We start from the raw sequence: 19,822 nt of genomic DNA on the forward strand, positions 1-19,822 counted from the left end.
TCCTGTCCCAGCTCCATGCTGTTCCCTCAGGTCCTGTCGTTGTCCCCAGAGAGCAGAGCTCAGCGCCTGTCCCTCCGCTCCCCTCATGAGGAAGCTGCAGGGCGCCATGAGGCCTCCCCTCAGCCTGTTCTGCTCTAGGCTGGACAAACCAAGGGACCTCAGCCATTCCTCACACATCTTGCCCTCCAGACCCTTCACCAGCTTTGTAGACCTCCTTTTGGATGCTCTCTAAGTTGTTTGTTTTTTTTTTTTATGTCCTTTTTATATTGACCAAACCTGTACACAGTGCTCAAGGTGAGGCTGCAGCAGCACAGAGCGGGACAATCCTTTCCCTTACAAAGTATGATGATATCTTTAGAATTCAAGACAAAGCATTTCTTTAGATGGACCAGCTTAAGAAAAGAGGAAGAAGAAATATCAGATGGATGGAAAAATGTGTTCATTGATGTTTTTTAGGCCTCAAATTTTGGTTTCATTTAAAAAAGAATAAGGCAAAGGACTATTTAAACATCTTCAAGGAATTTGCTTTTAACATGGGAACAAAGAACAAACAAACAAACAAAAAAGTACACTAAAAGACCCATAAAGCACTGTTTTTTAAAGCTTTAAGTCTGTAGGCCATTTTTTGAAAGGAGAAAAAAAGGAACAAAGAGGAGTAGACTGCTCAAAATGCAGGTAGGAATATGCACAGAAGCACATGTGAACAGGAGGAGCAGGATGTGCTTGTTCCCTAGTAGTTGTTACTTGTAGCTACTTCTCCCTGCCTCATACATATGTGTGAGTAAGATACCAGGGCTCTTATCACTCACCTGTCTGGATTCAAGGCCACTCCCTGCACAGGCTCATTTATCAGGTGCCTTGGCTGGGCATCACGAGCTGCATTTGGCCTCCAGGCCTTCACTCGAGGTATCTTGCTCCAAGGTCCATATTCTGCTGCTCTCGCTGTCATTGAACAGTCCCTTATTTCCCAATCCATTCGTTATCTCTCAGGTCTCAATTTGGCCCTCAATTAGTAACACAGATAAGGAATTACTGACGTTACACTGTGATTTTTATTGACACCAAAGAAATTCACTCTAGGTGACATCTCCATGTCCTTTCTGTAATGAAGGTGGATAATTATAGAACATATTCTTCAGCTCCAGCCTTGGCATGGAAAGACCTTTACATGTCCCCATAACTAAAGTCCAACAGTCCCTGCTCAGCTCTGATGCATTTGTGCTTATGCATCCACTTAAATATTTAAATTTATTTTACCGTTAGTTATTTCTTACTTGCTTTACAATTCCATAAACATGAGCTCACTTTAAAACATGACTGGATTAGAGTGCTTGTAGTATTTACTATAAACGAAATTTTTGCAGTGTTTAGATATATGTTGAGGATAACATATAATAAAGACTTTTTTTTTCTCTCTCTCTTTTTCCATTTCACATAAAGCCAGGAAAAACCTGTTTCTTATCAACATTGTTCTATAGAAATAAATAAATAGAAGAACTAGAGAAATAATTAGTCACAAAATTTCTACCAAATTATCTTTTCATCAGCTGTATTCAATCAATACAAGACTGGGGATTGAAGACATACGGAAAAAAAAAAAAAAAAAAAGCATATGGATAGATAGAACACACTGTCTGTAGTCAGCCAAACAAAAAATATAACTGTACCTCCAGTCCAGTACCGTAGTCAGCTGCTTCTATCATCATTGACTGTAGGTAACATTTCTTCAGCAGAAGCAGGAGCTGAAGTCTTCACGTTCCCTCAGGAAAATTCCTGATTATTCCATAATTTTTTGTTTCAGAAATTGTAATTTGCTCTTCTGTCTATATAGCATATTTGGCAGTAGGTGAGGTTTTACATATTATTTAAAAAGGAATCGTTTTCAAAAGTACACACAATTTTTCTCTGTGCTTGGTGTTTCCTATCCTACCCAAAGATATAATGTGAGGTTCAACTTTTCATATCTCTCCCAGAACCCAGGATCAATAAGGAGATGAGCAGCTAAATAGAGAGTGAGATAGTTTGTATTTACCTATGTCTGAATAAGCTACAAGTATAATATAATAATAATAATAATCAGTATAATGATAATAATTCTCATGGAAGGCATCAACAGCTAGATTCCACAATTTGTTAAAAGTTGTCTCAGATATACCTCTGCCCTTTGAAGACTTTTTTCCTTCACTAGGCTGATACTTTATCTCTTTCATTTAACTGTGGGTTCCATGCTAGGATATTTGCTGGAAAACAACTGAAACAAATCAGTTAAAAACTCCAACTAGCAGAGAGAGTTGTGGAAACAGCCAAAATGGGGACAGCAGAGAACTTCCATAGAGAAAAAATCGTGATAGTAAATGCAGAATCCTGATATGATAGCAGTTCAAGAATAGGTGGTTACAAGGCAGATAAATTTCACCATCTTTGATCAAATGAGAACTAGACACACCTGCTAAAAAAATATTGAGTCCTGGTCAGAAGTGTACAACGGTTTGAGAGGATCTAGGTTATCAGGGAGGTATATAGGGTGCAAGAAGCTGTTAAAAGAGTGATCCATGTTCTAACTCTGGTGTGCCTGTCCCCCAAAAGAGTAAGCTCTGTCATTATTGGCCTTTAAAACTACCTCTGCATTATGACTGCCCTTATTCCCTACTGAAAGTTATGAGAGATGGAGCAAGAACAACCTTGATCTGCGTTTTGGCTATGACTCTGTGTTTGCCAGATAGAAGACCTTGGCAGAACTCTCTTCTCTGAACAGTGGGAAGCTAATTTTTTTCATAAATATTTAGTAATGTGTTTGTTTAGCTAAAGATAGTGTTAGAGCATAGCATCCTGTTCATCACTTCAAAAAGAGCAAGAGCTTTTTTTTTTTTTTAATGTTTGGTCAGGAAAATATTTTTCCAGTATTGGAGATTGTTCTACAACTAAAAAAAAAAAAAAAAAAAAAAAAAAAAGTATTGTGATTTCAGGAATTGCCTTTCTTACCCTTCAATATTGTTAAACATTGGTCCACAGAAGCACTTTTTGGCCTTTAGGAGAGACATATTCAGGAAGAATGTTTCATTTGCCATTCCTTCCCTGAAAGATCATAAGGTGCTGAGGAATATTGCAGTAAACATTTCCTTTCAGTTTATAAGGGCTGTAGTGCATGTTCTACTCCAAAGTCTGCCACAGACCCAGGCCTTTTTAGGAGTCTTCATCTGCGCTTTGGCTCAGATCAGGCTCCCACATGCCTTCTATTAGGAAGGTTTCAGGGTACCAGAAAGGCAGCCAAGCCCTTCTTCACATGATGTCCTGACAGTGGTTGGATACAACATTTTTCCTCAAGGGACTAAAAGGGTGGATTGCATTCCTTGGCCCCTGGAAGGGAGAGGCCTCATGTAATTCTCAAAAGGTAGCTCATGGCTCATAGTTGGAAGACCAGCTGTAGGCAAAAATAGTCACAGCAGCAGTGTTGGCCTTCCCCTAGAATATGTTTTTTGGTAGCAAAACATCGATCTCACATCACTTAGAGGTAATGTCCTAGCAGAGGGGTTTGACCCCCAGGCAGACTTTCACACTTGCATCCTTTGCAGTGCTAGGTGGTGTAACTGTATTTGCTGAGCTGCACTGTTATATGCTGTTTAAGGTATGCAGCCACAGTAATGAGCCTTTTCTCAGTGCTGAAAGGACCATCTAATTCAGCCTGCTGAGGTTATCTCCACTGTGAAATAAACTTTTGTCACCTTTAAGCATGTTAGTGAAATATTCCCTGTTCATCTGACTAATTCCCCTTGACCCAGTGGAGGTTCAAGCTAATGTGGCCATGAGGCACCATGTACTACTTGGTCCTGTGGGCCACAGATCTCTCTTTTGAAAGACTCCCTTTCGTCAGATGTCACCCATGAACCCCTCAACTGTTTTCTTTGTTAGCCTCAAAAGAATCTCAAATTCCTTAAACCCTTATTTTGGCATGACAAGGAACAAGTTTCTCAGCTGTATATATATAGATAGATAGATAGATAGATAGATAGATAGATAGATATATTTAAAAGACAGATAGATTGTCTTCTTCTGCTGGAACTATTAAGGAATCCTTAGAGATGACACAGGTAGAACCCTGTCTCACATACCCTTGGACATTTTCACATACTGGCGTTTGTTCACCTGGCTAAGCTGGTTAACAAATGATTACTGAAGCTGGTAAGAAACATACTTTGGGTGCTGACAAATACAATACCAACCTCTAAACCAGATACTATTAAGGAACTGTTATGAAACTCATATTTTCTTTGCCCATGAAATACAGAAGTGCTGGCACTGTAAGGACACTGAATTCCATAAGGACAGAGTCATGTTTATGTCTCATGTTAAAGCTTTACATACCATGGTCTCATCCTTACATTTGAATCAGATGACTTATTTGATATTTTTTTTTCAAAACCTTACCCTGACACAATGAAGCCAGATCACATATTCTGGATCTACACAGAGTTCTTTTAAAAATCAGGATAGGACCAAAGTTTTCAGTTTCTCAAATGTTGTTTGCCAGTTTCACAGATAGGATGGAAAGTCAGACAGTTAGCCAGAGGCTATTTAAGTGGGTGTCTAATTGCATTAAGTTTGTTATGAATTAACCAGATTAGATCTACCAATCCAGGCTAGAGATCATGCCACCACCAGAGTGCCGGCAGCCTCTGTGGCTTCCCTGAGAAGTGTGCCTATCTCTGAAATCTGGAGGAGACTGGGGATCAGGCCATACATTTACACAACATTATTCTTTGGTCGACAAATCAAAATCTGATGTTTGCATTCACAGAGCTGTCCTGTAATCATTATTTCAGGTAGTCTCCAAGTACTCTCACCTCCTACACATCAGGTCATTGCTTGTGAGTCATGACAGCAGAAAACATAAGGATGTCAAGAAAGGATGTCAGCTATGGAAATTTCCATTACGAGGGTTTCCCTTTGGCAGAATAAAATGGTTGCAGTAACCATGTGGATTCTCTGAGATGTTGCCCAACCAGCTCTCCTTCTCACTGCTGTGTAGTTTTATAACACCTGAATTCTGTAACGGAAAAAAAAAAATCACTCTTGGTGGAATGGGTGGTGGATATTTAGGGTGCAGGTGCAGGCTCAGTGGATACTGCTGGCCAAAATAATGCAAGCATAAGTATGTGAAATTCAGGAATGCCAAGAGTGAAGTAGAAATGGACAATGCATCTGAAACAGCCATGGTTACCCAGGGTGAGTAATTGGCTTGCCAAAGGGAAATCCTACTCACTGAGAGTTTCCACAGTCTTCAACATTTCTTGATTTTGTGAGTGTTGCGCCAGCTGTAATGAATAATAATTGTAAGGTGAACCTTTGATTTTATTATCTGTTGTTTGCCATAAGAATTTGAAATCTAGGTGTTGACAGTGATATACAATAAGATCAACTCACTTGACCAGTCTGGTCTCACTTGTGGGACTGCGTAAAGGAACATGAAGTCAAAATGCTGCAATCTGCATCAGGAAATCAAAAAGTAAAGTGTAAACCACTTTTTTTTTTTTTTTTTTTTTTTTCTCCAGACTAAGATGAAAATTAGTTGCTAACCTCACTGACAGCAAATAATGGTTTCTGCATTTTTCTTAGATGTTGTGTTGTTATTGGACATATTTTCAATGTGCTCTATGAGGTAATGCTTAATGTTTCTTAAGAAATAAGCCTGGGGCATGTTCATAGTTGGCATGAAGGAGAGTATTTTTAGTGGAAGAGGGTGGTAGTGTACTGATGATGTACATGATAAGATGAAGAGCGAAAAAGTACATTTTTCTGCATGTTTAAACTTTTTAAATTAGAAAATGTGATCAACTCAATGTGATGATTCAGTTGAGAAACAACACAGGGAAAAATGACCTAATTTATAAATTGTTTTGTCTTTTCCACTGCCACTGCCACAAAAAAAAAAAAAAAAAAAAAAAAAAAAAAAAAAAGCAGCTAAATATATAATGCTCTGTACATGTTCTGAGAAGAACCTTTCTTTCCCTTGCTATTTTGTCAGTGTGAAATTTCATATGTTGATCTTCAGCCACGTGATTGCTAGGTCTTACAGGAAATCAGAAATACATGTAGATGGGAAACTCTTCAGGAAATGAATTGTGCAGAAGGAAGTGATGTTGATGACTCACTAGTTTGTATTTTTCCTTCTGAATCAGAACCAGGTGGTTGGCAGGCTCCTGAGGGTGCATTTACTGTGGGTCTGCTACTTTTTGGGTGAGCAATTAATCCTGTAGTCCTTTTCAGAGTTGCAGATCTTTCTCCCAGTTTGAGGCCTTCATGTAGCCTTTTCTCCTTTCCTTTCTCCTGCATTTTGAAATGAGCACTCTGTAGTCTCCCCATTTTCTCTCCTGTTTTATCAAGTCACATCCCACTATGCCTTGAAATATTCAGCTCTAATTGCCCTCTTTCTAACTGCTCCTGTATCTCTGATTCAGAGAACACAGGGGTAAATTGAAAATCTGTTACGATCTCAGTGGCTTGTGGCACAGGTCTGAAGTCTTTCACCAAATGACAAAGGAAGACACTATGGTTCTCAGATGCCTTCCTCACCCTACAATGCCATCTTTAAGAAAGTAACCAGCAGCAAGTACTTTAAAAGAACATTTTAACTCCAAAATAAAGTTACATAGGCAAAAGGCTGCTCTTGATGTTCCATACAGCTCATCTAACATAGGGTGTTTCACACTAAGTTCCCAGTGCTTGTCTTCAGACATTGATTGGCTTCATTCAGCATCTCTTTCTGAAACACACTTCCCAGTGCCAGTGAGGTACACCCTTTATTTCTGTCTTCCTGTGTGTTTATACTCTTGACAGTTGCTGAAGTGAAGGTATGAACACATTTATTACCTTTCTACAAAGGCCTATCTTATAGTAGTGCATAGACAATATTATTTCTCCATTTCAGCACCAGTCATAAAACTTAGTACTGGTCCTTTACCAGACAATTTCTTACTGTATCAATGAAGGAAGTTCAACATTATTACTTAGATTTTTAAATGACATAGGCTTTTGTATTCTTACCAATTATTGTAGCCAAGTTTGACATAGACACATAACCTTCAAATATACTATTGCATGCCACCTGTTTCAGAAATGTTCTGGCTGGACTAAATTCTGTTTGCACTTTGATAATAGAGGTGACTTACTGTCCTTTCCTGAATATTTGGTGTTCAGACAAGTTGTTCAAGTTATTTTATATGTACTGTATACACACTATGTATTTATATAAACATGATTTCCTTCCATCTATAACACAGTCCGTCATGGTGAGTATAAAGAAAACCTGTTTCCCCAGCTTTGCAGATGGCAGAGAGAGGCATAACAGAGGTTAGAGCAATATCAATATTGCAATCATATATAAACAATTTGAGACACAGGTGGTAAGCCTTGACTGGGCCTTCTTTTAGTTCTTGTAAACCATAGTCAATATGGGTTTTATCATGTATGGAAAACAATGAAAAGGTCCTTTTTCAGCCTCAGTGTATCCATTGCTCTGTGGGCTGATAGCAGTGTCATTTATAATATAAAACTCTGCTGTCTCAAAAGCCCACATGAATCATTAGAACTGCATTGTGAGTAAGCCTCAGCAGATCTGAACCTGAGATGTTTCACTCTAGCACCCTGAACCAATAATCCTATTAAAGTAATTTCTTTCCGAAGTTTACTTAGAATTTGATCACCATACATAGGATTCATTTCCCTGAACTCATCTGCCCAGTGCCCTCTGAGGTAGACTCAGACACCTATGGCATTTGGTTATCCAAGACACCTGCATGGCCCTAACAGGTATGGGATATCCATACCCTTCTGCAGTAGCAGCTGTTGTTCAGACAGCATAACTACCTGTGTTTGAATGGTGCTGAATATGGTTTAAGCAGATAATTTGGGACCATGGGCGGGATTTCTGTCACAAACTCAGATTACTGAGGGCAGAGGTCTTCACACAGGTGATTACATGGAAGCTTGGTGGTTAAGTACCGCTAATACTCAAGGTACATGTAGTTCAGTTTGGCTGCTCACAAGTGAGGCATTTGTAGTCTCACACAGATACCTTGAACATCCTAGGCCATCTCATATGGTTAGAGGCCCAGTGGCTATACCTGTGCACTGTTATATGAGATGGACCCATTAAGAGGGCAAGTGGCAAGCCATAACTCACGTGTATGTAGCTTAAAGCTCCTACATCCCAAAAACAGTGTAACAACAACCATTGTTTCCTTATTGGAACAGTCCTTGGCCCATGTTATCTTCTAAACAATGTGGAGGCACCTTCTGGCAGGTTATTAACCTGTGCTGAAGCCAGACTATTGTGTATCTTAAAACAAAACAATATGGATGCTTATAAGCCTGTGATGGAGCTCATAATTTGACTTCTTTTGAATCTCTGGGACATAACAAGAATGTTGTTTTAAGCAAATTCATTTTTTCCATCCTCCTGAGAAAAGCTTAATATTTATTTTTAGTTTAAAAGCTCAAGGTATTTCCAGTGTATTTCATTCTTGATTTTAACAGTTACTTTATTCAAAAGCTTTAGGAAAACTTATCATCTTACATTTACATGAAGGATTGCTGTATCAATATAGCTATGATTATCTCTATAGTGCCAGAAAACACAAAGGAACACCACATAGCCCTTAATTATAACTTTTCACAAATGTAATTTTATAAATATTACAACTTAGATATTTCTACACCCCAAATCATAATGGGTTTATGTATTTGTCTTTCTATACGTAAAAACCTAATATTGCAAATTAATCTAACATCTATTCTCACAGAATGATTAAGATTGAAAGAGGCCTCTGGAAGCCATCTGGTCCAACATCCCTGGTCAAGTGACCTGGTCAACCCAAAACAGGTTGCTCAGGAGCATGTCCAGGTGGCTTCTGAAGATCTCCAAGGAGGAGACTCCACTACTGGGCAGTGTGTGCCACTGCTGTGTCACCCACTCAATAAAGAAGTTATTTCTGATGTTTAGATGAAGCTTCTTGTGTTCCAGTTTGTGCCCTTTGCTTCTGGTCATGGCACTGGGCACTGGGCACCACTGCAAAGAGCCTGGCTCTATCATTCCACCTTCCCTACAGGTATTTACAGGTATTGATATGATCCTCCCTGAGCTTCCCCTTGTCCAGGCTGAATAGTCTCAGCTCCCTCAGCCTTTCCTCAAAGGAGAGGTGCTCCAGTCCCTTGATCATCTTGGTGACCTTCTGATGGACTCTTTGCAGGATGTCTATGTCTCTCTTGTACTGGGGGAGGATGGGGAGGAGTGGGGCAGGACTGGACACAATACTCACGATGCAGCCAAGAATACCATTAACTTTTCTAGGAGCAAGGGCACATTGATGACTTACGTTCAAGTTGGTGTCTACTAGGACTCCTAGGTCCTTTTCTGCAGAGCTGTTTTCCAGCTGGGTGGCCCCCAGACTGTACTGGTGTCTACAGTTGTCCCTCCCCATGTTCAGGACTCTGCACTCCTTGCTGATCTTCTTGAGATTTTTGTCAATGTACCTCTCCAGCCTATCAGGGTCCATCTGCAAGGTTTCATGGCTCTCTGGTGAGTCAGCCACTCCCCGCAGTTTTGTGTCATCCACAAATTTGCTGAGGGTGCACTCTGCCCCATTGTCCAGATCATCAGTGAAGATGTTAAAGAGAACTGGACCCAGTATTGACCACTGGGGTACTCGACATCCAACTAGGTTTTGCACCACTGACCCTCTGTATTTAGCTGTTCAGCTGGATACACGTCACTATCTGCTCATCCAGCCCATACTTCATCAGCTTCTCTATGAGGATCTTATGGGGGACAGTGGCTTACTGAAGGAAGAAAATATCTGCTGTTCCCCTCTCGTCCATCAGGTTGGTGATTTCATCATAGAGGTTTACCAGGGTGGTCAGGCATGATTTCCCCTTGGTGAATCAATGCTGACTTCTCCTGATTATTTTCTTCTCCCTCATGGAAATGTTTTTCAGGATTAGCTGTTCCATCACCTTCCCGGGGATCAAGCTGATGTTGACTGGCCCGTAGTTCCCTCAGTCCTCCTTCTTGATGTTCTTGGAGGTAAAAGTAACGCGTGCTTTCCTCCAATCTTTGTGCACTTCTCCCAGTCACTGTGATCAAGCAAAGACTACTGAGAATGGCCTCACAATCACATCTGCCCTCATCACTTGTGGGTGCATCCCATCATGGCCCATGAACTCACGAAGGTCCAGTTTGATCAATGATTCCTTGACCTGATCCTTTTCCACAAAAGATACAACTTCCTTACTCCAGCCAGTATTGTAGCAACTTTTTAGGTGTATCTCTAATGTCCAGTGCCTGCATTTCAGAGATGATCCTACCCCACCAAATGTCATGTCTTGAGATCTTGAGTAAATCAGGGATTTCACCATATAAAGTACTGTAACTGAGGGAAGATTTAGGTCAATATTTTCTCAAATTAAATACTATTTACACCACTCTTCTCTGAAAATGACTCTTTGATGATATATCTCAAGAGTTTATCATGAACTCTCATAATAGTTAATATTTTTCTTCAAACTTCACCTCCCTGAAGTCATGTACTTATAAAAGAGTCTCAGCTCTTATTTCAAATTAAATGTTGTTGTAGAAATGCTTGAATGTGTGAAACCTGCATAACTCAAATGTAGGTGATCTAGATAAAGGGAATTTTCACCACCATTAAGGTATGTCATTTACTTTTTTAACAGCCTTTTGTAGTTCTCATAAAGAAAGAAAGTAAGAATTTATTGCACCATAAGATTTTGACAATTTAATAACTTGATGGAGGCATTTGCATTAAAAAGTCATTGAAATCTTAAATTCAGATAGAGAATTAGTAATAACTGAGATATACAATGACTTATTGCTAGCAAAGGAAATAATTTATTAACAGAATTGATCACTGACAGTAGCTGTGGGAAGTTATACATGAAATCCTGATTTAATTGCAAAAGGTACACATACTTCAGAGTTGGCATTTTACTTGCTAATCTAGAAGAAGAAAAAGGTACAAGAGACAGTCCTATTTGCATCCTCTTCATAATTATGTGGTTAATTGGCATGCTCATCACATTGGTACGCCAAAACAGTGGCTGCATAATGAGATACTCTGGCAAAAACATGCGTTTTATATGACTGCAAATGCATGAATCAATCTCTTAGTTCAAAGTGTTTTTACCCATTATTTTCAAAAAGCAAACCCATCTAATTCTGCTTGAGGCAGGAACTGCATTGCTGGGCATAGTAAAACTGCATACTGTTTTCATGTATAACTGACTTGTAAGCCAAGATACCAAAGGGCACGTTTCTGAAGCCTCTGAGGGCTCCCAGTCATACTGGCAAAAAACTGGCCCATTTTGAAGGAGGTGTCTAGCCTATACAGCCTAACCAGTCTCACCTACTGTGTTTGTCTGCCTCTCGCAGATTGCTTTGTGACTGGCATCCCCCCGCCCTGCATGACCATGCCAGAACTGTGGATAAACAATGGGATACCCTGGCACTGGGATGCATTTTCATAATGATGAAAAATGAAGATTTCACAGATGGTGTGACTCAACCTCCCACTTCAAAGGCAAGTTAACTGCAGTCTCTGTTATGGCCAGACGATGCCCAGCCCTATGTGAGAGAAGTGGGGGTTGAGGGCAAAAGCAGCTTACTCTCCTTGTGCCTCTTGGCACAGTCTGGGATGGAAGCATCTCACAGCCAGCAGAGCTATCCAGCCTGTGTACAGCTGACTGGGAACAGATAAACACGGTATTATGGATAAATGGAGCAAGCTGTGCTGCCCTGCTCCCTGACATAGCAAATCAGTCAACTTTTCTCTTGGAAAGCTGAGTCCCACTTGGCTCACCTGTGCCAATTCTTCCCCAAACGCTCCTCCAGAATGTTTGAAGGATGACATCTGTACATGAAATTGTGGCAAAGCTGTTGAAATGTTCAGTTCCATGAGTTGTATTGCAGCTTGGTTCACAAGGGTTGGAATATTCAGGACTGGATATTAGGACTATAATGACAGAGAGAAAGAGGCACTTGCTAAAAGGAATTACATGGACTAATTACCCTAAGGAAATTCCTCTTTCTGTCTCCCTCTGTGGGATTGTGGAGAAGAAAATACATTCTTACCTTGCATGCTTTATTGCAAGGACTAATATTAAGTGAGATCAAGGTAGGTAGTGTAAGTTTCTGTTTACCAGTTACTAAACAAAGTCCCATTGCACCTGCGCTTACCTATCCTTGATGCTAGTGCGTTACTACAAACAGGTAGGAGTAGAAACAGAGAAAGATATCTGATGTGGTAACCTGCAAGTGCAGTGTCAGGTGCTTGATTCCTGAATATTTAGGAGCACCTTTTCACCCATAATTTACATGGTCACTCTAATTTTTGTTCCAACCTCATCATGACTGTTTAGTTTTGAAGGAAATTGTAAACCTTCACAGATGTTAAATAAACTCTGGCAAATACTAAAATAACACATCTTAGAGAACATTTCAAGGCAGAAATGTGTGTTATAAAACAACAGGCATACATAATGATAATACAAATAATTTCATTTTATGTCTCTGGTGATTAATTATGTTAACTCAGCTTTGGATGTTTATGGCATTCCTGAATCTCAAAGAGAGAATCTCATACTCAGTTTTTTTTTGTTTTTTTTTTTATATAGTTCTATAACTGAGAAGCATTTGGAATCATATATTCCAAGTATCATTTCAGGAACTATAGCAAAGAGCTTCAATCATTTCAGAGAAATTGGTGTGCACAATAGGAAATAATGAAGATGGATTCCCATGCAGTAGCAACATGATATGGGACATTCTAGGCTTCATATTCCTTGAGTCAAAATTTTAATATTTCAGATCATTTTTGATACACCTTGTCTACCTCTGTGGTAGATAGACTCTTTGAAGGCACAAGAAAATGTGCTATGTTCATGAAAATTATTCCTTATGCTTTTTGATGGAGGATCTTAGGGGTCAGCATTAGAGCTGTTACGTGTTATGAACAGCATGATAGGCCAAAACATACAGAAAAACTACTTCTTCTCTTGCTTCCTGCAGGTGTGAAGTAAGTGTGAAAGAAAAAGAGATAAGAGCCTGTAGCTCGGACGCATACACTACTTTGGGTACAGGGTCACTGAAGGTTAATCCTTCTCCTCATCGTCCAGGACAGGGCTACAGAAGAAGAGCAAGTTTTGATCTTGTGGGTCATCCCATCACCAAATGACTCTGTGGTGTGTGCCTGAGGCTGCTCAGCTAAACTCTGCTCTGTGCATGAGCCTGCGGCAAACCACAGCTTAGCCCTCAGAGCAGGTCTTTGTTATCACCTGGCAGCATGACGTCCCACACATATCCTACTTTGCTGAAAGGGCAGAGTTAACATTTAGGTCATCTGAAGAGACATCAGCCACAGTCAAAACTTTGTGGACAGTACTTCCTCCATCACCCATGGCTGAAAAACCAGGCTGTGTCCATACTGCAGGGGTGTGTAAGACCAACCCAACGTGTTAATGTCATTCAGTTTCAGGTGCCCAGCTACCTTCCTCTGCTTCTCCATGTATACCTCTTGGGTGTAATTCAGCACTCCTGACTTTAAATATATAATATTAAATTGTCTAAATCTAATCTACTTATTTTGTCTTTGAGTGGAGAGAAATAGGCACATTCAGCTGGTGATTCACCTACCCATCTGAGATACCTATCTTGTAAAAGGATGATTTGCCTGTCTCCTACCAGTCACTGAAGACAGAGCCTGAACAACTAACTTGTGAACTTACAGAGGTTTTATGTTACGTGAGATTAATCCATGCCTAGGTGCTTACTTGTGAACTATTTGGCTGTGGATCATAGATATGAACAAATATTATTACAAGAAATAAAATGTAGGTGAAAGCTTACCTTTACATTGAGTTTAGAAGTCTTATGTGTGCAATGTATTCTGCCATCAAGAATTTAAAAAAACTTTTTGTGTGTGTGCGTTCATATGTTTGCATAGGTTCATATGTTTGTATACACAAGAAAATTAAGGTGTGCTGGTGGAGGTAACTAGCTATTGTGGCTGTGACAAACTTTCAGGCACACAAAGCTTCCTTTAGTCTTATAAATATATACATATATATTTGCACATAAAGGAGTCAAAATGGGAACTTGGAAACCTATTTGTCTTGCAGTGGGTGTACATCTAAAATTCAAGTACGTTTGGTGTTCTTCATAATATATATACCATAATGTTATACACCCGTACCTTTGAAATCACTCTTTTTTATATTATTGCACACATGTACAGAACATATACTATAGTATATGTAACAGCAATTCTGAATCAAGTTTAATTTGATGTATTATCTATATGGCATATTAAAGACAGATAAGTAGGTGTACACTTACATATACCTATGCTTGATTATTCTGCATACCTGTATGAAATATAATTGCCAATATGTCAAACTTTTATGATGTTCCCCATCCTTCATTGCTTGTTCATGTTCCTTTGCGACTAGAAAACAGCCTTGAAGATTTCACTGCGGGTATCTTGACCCAAGATGGTGAAAGACGTTGTAATGAGCCCCTTCCTATTCACTTTGCCAATGGTGTTTATGAAAAGACAGGAGAAACTGCACACTGCTCCATTACATTGCCAGTAACACACTGCCAAGCCCCAGGTGGGTGTGAGCTTAAAAACAGCCCAGCTGCTCTCACTGGAATCAGCTGCTTTCATGGCTGCCACATTCTGGGACCTGGACAGTGACAAAGTCACTTTGAAAAAACTAAGGAGCCTCGTCAATGTATGAAAAAGACGAGTAAGATAAGAGTGTTCTAGTCATCAAATAATTTATTTGGAATACGTGTCCAAATCTAGTGGATTTAAAGCATTCCTTTCTATTTTGTTTATTTTTTGGAGGAATGGATTGTGTTGTGACTAATGAGCTGCTGTCGAGAACATGAAATTAATTAATTGCTTGGACTTAAGGCTGCATTTCATACAAGAGATTATCTGCACTGTGGACTGCTAACTTCTTTTCTTGTAATAATATAGGCAACAATTACTGTGTATATCAAATAATAACAACAACAAGAAGCATCAGCTGTTTTTTCAGCTGTAATTCTCAGGTTCTATTTCATTTTCTTTTGAAAATATTCTCAGGGCCAAATATTGCCCTTCCATGTATTTGTCTCCAAAGTTAAGAGAAATTATGCATGTAGATCTGAGCTTAAAATCTGGACCACTGGAATGGCTGTGCTTTTTCTGTTCCCCTGCTTGCATAAATCCCATCTGTGGACCTGATCCAAAAACTTCTGAAATCAAAAGAAATCTTGTAATGACTTCAATGGATTTTGGACTAGAGCTAAATTATCATGAAATGTTTTTAATTGAAAAAAAAATGGCAGTTCATCAAAGCCAAAGCTCTTCTTAAGAAATAGCTGGTTTTGATATATTCATAGTCTTGAAAATCATTTGGAAAGAAAAGTTTGAATTGTTGAAATTTACTATAAAACTCTGTTTTTCTACTTCTATTTATTAATTATTTAGTTATAGTAGAATATATAGTAGTAGTATATAGGAGTATGTAGTAGTATAGTAGTACAATAACGTAGGATTTTAAAGCAAATGTTTCCCTATTATCAAAACAAAAATTTCAAAGTGTCTGAAGTAATTTTTCTTTTGCTTTCTTTTTAAAATTTTATGAAATATGAAGTTTTCACCTTATCCCATAATGGGAATTTTTTAAAAGACAAAATTCCAATGGATGAAGAAACTAGTTTGTGAAGAACTCTTAGGTCATTAGTAGAATAACTGTGTGCCTATGGAGAAACTTCATACCTCCTGATAATGTCAGATATAATTTTCCATCTACTGCATTCTGTACATTGAAATGAGGCAGTGCTTTCTGAATAGTATCTATTGCTGGTTGTTCTTAAAAAGAGAAATTAAGAAAAAATAAAAATTCACTCTTTGTTTCTCCCCACCCCTGCAAAGCCCCCCAGCTAACATAGTTTCTGTCACCAGAGGAGAGAAGCATTGATAAATTAAATCTGTCAGCTCTCTCTGCCAGGTTGCTAATCGGTCTCTACATTCAGCTATTAAGTGTAATTCTGATGGGCAAACCTTGCAGTCTTCTCACAGCATTATGGAATAACGTGTCTTCTTATTGTGAATAAATGATGTCTGAAATACCTCAGCAGAAAGAGTGATAAAGTTATTACTGAGGAATGCTCAGTTATTGTAGGAGAAAAAAATTACTGAAGAATGTTGCCGTAGAAGAATTCATATTCTTCATCAAAATGCAGATTAAAATGCATTAATAAACAAAATTAGATAGTCTTGAGTGGCATAAATTCAGTCAAAAGCAACTAGAGGAATGACAACTACTACAAACTACAGTTATTTTTTCATCAAACCTTAATTTGCAAGAATGCTATGGTCATGAGTGAAACTCAGGAAAGGAAAGGGAAAGGAGAGAGAAAGCAAAAAAGAGGAGAGGAAAGGGAAAGAAGAAAAAAGGGAGAGGAGAGGAGAGGAGAGGAGAGGAGAGGAGAGGAGAGGAGAGGAGAGGAGAGGAGAGGAGAGGAGAGGAGAGGAGAGGAGAGGAGAGGAGAGGAGAGGAGAGGAGAGGAGAGGAGAGGAGAGGAGAGGAGAGGAGAGGAGAGGAGAGGAGAGGAGAGGAGAGGAGAGGAGAGGAGAGGAAACAGCCCAGTAGAACTGAGAAGGGATTGCATGAATCAAAAATAATTTCCATGGTATTTTTACTGCTAGAGCTAACTCACTGAGTATGAAGTATACATATGCATTAAAATGCACTGATTGTATTGTGGATGGGCCTAACGATAAATATTTTTGTTCTGAACTGAATTTGAAATTATTTCAAACTTTGGAAAATACGAAATGTTCAGACACGTGGTCAAATTATTTTTCATTTGATTTGCCTCAGTGACTCTGTCTACACATATATTCTTGGCCCATGACATATTAGAAATAAAATTATCTAATCCAGTCTGCAGAAAGAGGAGTTGAATTTTAGTCACATTATTTGGCAATTCTTTTACTTATTCCAGTATGTAACTACTTACTGCACAATATGCTCATGCAAATGAGTATGAAGGTTTGGATTTGGTACACTATTCAATTTGTATCTCCATTGAAAATCTATTCAGGAGGTATGAAGACAGAACAATTATCTGTACGACATGAAATCAGCCAACTAGTTCTTTGTTTGTTATAACAACATGGAGGAGTTGTTTTGACAACATTTTCATAATGTGGGTTAATGTGATGCAACTGCACTTCATATCGTGTCTAGGAATGGGCTTTTGCCATTTTCCAGGACATTTTTAAAACCTACTGCTTAACAGATATCTACACAATCAGTGCTGGGAAAGATATAAAGAAAAGAAAGGAAGTATTCATCTTTATTGTAGGAGTCAGCTTATAGCCTTTTAAATCAGGCTTATAAATTTTGTATATATGATATAAAACCTGAAAAATCCAGGGGAATTAAGGAACTGCTACTGCACCTGGTCTTTTTAAAAGTCCTCTATTTTAGAATGTAAAAACAAAAAAAGCAAGGAGAGTTGCTTTAACCTCCTAACTAGATGTAACGTTAAAAGTGTAAAAATCTAGTAGGAATGGGGAAAAAGAGTGCTATGGCTAAGACCTTGAAAAACAGATTCAGTATTTAAGAGAATGCTGAGGGTGTTTAGGAAGATGTGTACAAGAATAACCAAGTAGTTATCCATGAAGTAACCATGAAAAATAAGACATCATTCATCTGGCTGTGGTTGAGAAATTTTGAAGTGGGGAAAAATGATCCTTGAAATTTTCTAAGAATGAAAATTAACACAAAGCAACGTACTGAAGCGTCTCATCTGGGACAAAGCTCCAAAGTTACATAAATGCCAACTTCAACCTTTGCTTTAGCTGAACACTAGAGCTGGTATAATAATCAAGACTCACAATATTTGAAAGAGTAATCTCTGGACTTCTAGCATAATTTATATTTGGAAAAAAAAAATGGTTTTCATGCTTACATACAAATCCACTTTTCCATAGTGTAAAAAGGCTAGAACAAATAACATTATCAGTTGATTACTTTTGCTTAGATGAAGACCAAGACTGAAACAGTATTTGAAATCTAGCTCTAGATATAATGACCATCACCATGCTTTTTACATGTTTTATATTCAAGATTAGGACAGGCAGGAGAGAGAAAAAAAAAAAAAAAAAAAGGAGATTCTCAGAAAGATCACGAGATCAACCTGCACCAATCATATCAGATCTCTGTGGATACTTCTACACTGTCAAATAACCTAGCTCCTCTGTTCACTCCTATGTCCATATTCCTTCACGGTCCCTGTTGCATAAGTCTTCATTTGCTTCCAGGTTTTTCTCTGTAGCAAGCCAAATAGTTCCTCTGAAACAAAATCCCAGTACAACACAGCAAGGACGAGACCACCTCAGGTTTGGATCCCTCTGCCTTACACAGTCCTCCAACAATATCCCTGCAGGATTTACAGCCTCAAACTCCTCCCAGTGCCCTCAAACCACACGTCAGGGCATACAAGATCTATGTTCAATTCCATGCTAAAAGAACAGAACTCTGTGGATTACCAAGCAGATCTCAAATTATACTGGCTACTCAGACTGAAAATATGTATACATGTACATAAAATGTCAACTGTGTTTTAAGGGCTGTGAGAATACCCCATGAGAGAACTGTAGGCTACATCCGAGCAGAAGTGACAAGCTTTCTCTGAAAGAGGCTACTCTTGAGCAGTGCAGATGCAACCATTCAGTGTCACTTGGCCAAGGAGCCTGGTGTCAGCCTCTGGAGCAAATATCTGTGTCATACAATGCAATGCTTTGAGAAATACCTCGGCTGGATCTTAATAAGCCTTGTTTTGACAGAACAGTGAGGTGATACCACAGGGATTAATGGTTTCTTCACTTAGCTCTTTAGTAAAAGTTGTTCTATCTTTTCTTTCTGAAAAGTATGAAAAATGAGAGAGAGAAGACCATGTTTTCTTACTTCTCTCTATATTTTTTTCCCGTCAGATATCCCAACTATCATCTCCCCTGCAAGATTTTCCTTTACATGGCTAACGAATCACAGTGAGAGATACAGTTTGAGAATATACAGCTTGCAATATAAAGCCCACTAATTAATCAGGACTGTGGCAATGACTAAACAGTGTTGCAAGTTTCAAATTTCCCAGATTTCCCAGAGCAAAGCTATTTCACTAGTCTACCCATAATCCTAGACAAAGCAGAAGGCTTAATATTTGAAAAAGGGAAAGAAAAAAAAAAAAAGTTAATGAATGCCAGGTTCAAATTAAGGAAGATACAAAATTGAGAACATAATGTACTAAGGGCAAAAAATATAGTGGAAAGTTGTGCCCATAGATATTATATCTACTGATTCAGGAATAATTACTTACACGTGGGAAGGGTTACATTTTGATAGGTGGCCCAGACTACACATTGGGTGCTGCTGTGCTTCTCTGAAATGAATAATTTGTCTTTGAAGAGAATACTTTCAGAAGCAATGAAACAATCTGACTTCCTGGTACTGTTCTCATTTTCTTTATTCTTTTTTCTTTCTTTTTGCTTTTCATTTGGATAATGCTTCTCTACCTATAAAGTGTTTATGTTAGGACTGAATATCTAACTTTTATGGGAGTGAGATATTTATTAGGTAGTTCAACTAGGTGAGCAAGGTACAGGACTGTAAGTGAAGTGTAAACAAGAACTTTGAAAATGAGTCCTCCCAGTGGGCTGTATTTAATTCAGATATCTAATTTGCAACTCAA

The sequence above is a fragment of the Aythya marila genome, assembly GCF_965140915.1.
Source record: "Aythya marila genome assembly, chromosome: 1".
Taxonomy (NCBI): Eukaryota; Metazoa; Chordata; class Aves; order Anseriformes; family Anatidae; genus Aythya; species Aythya marila.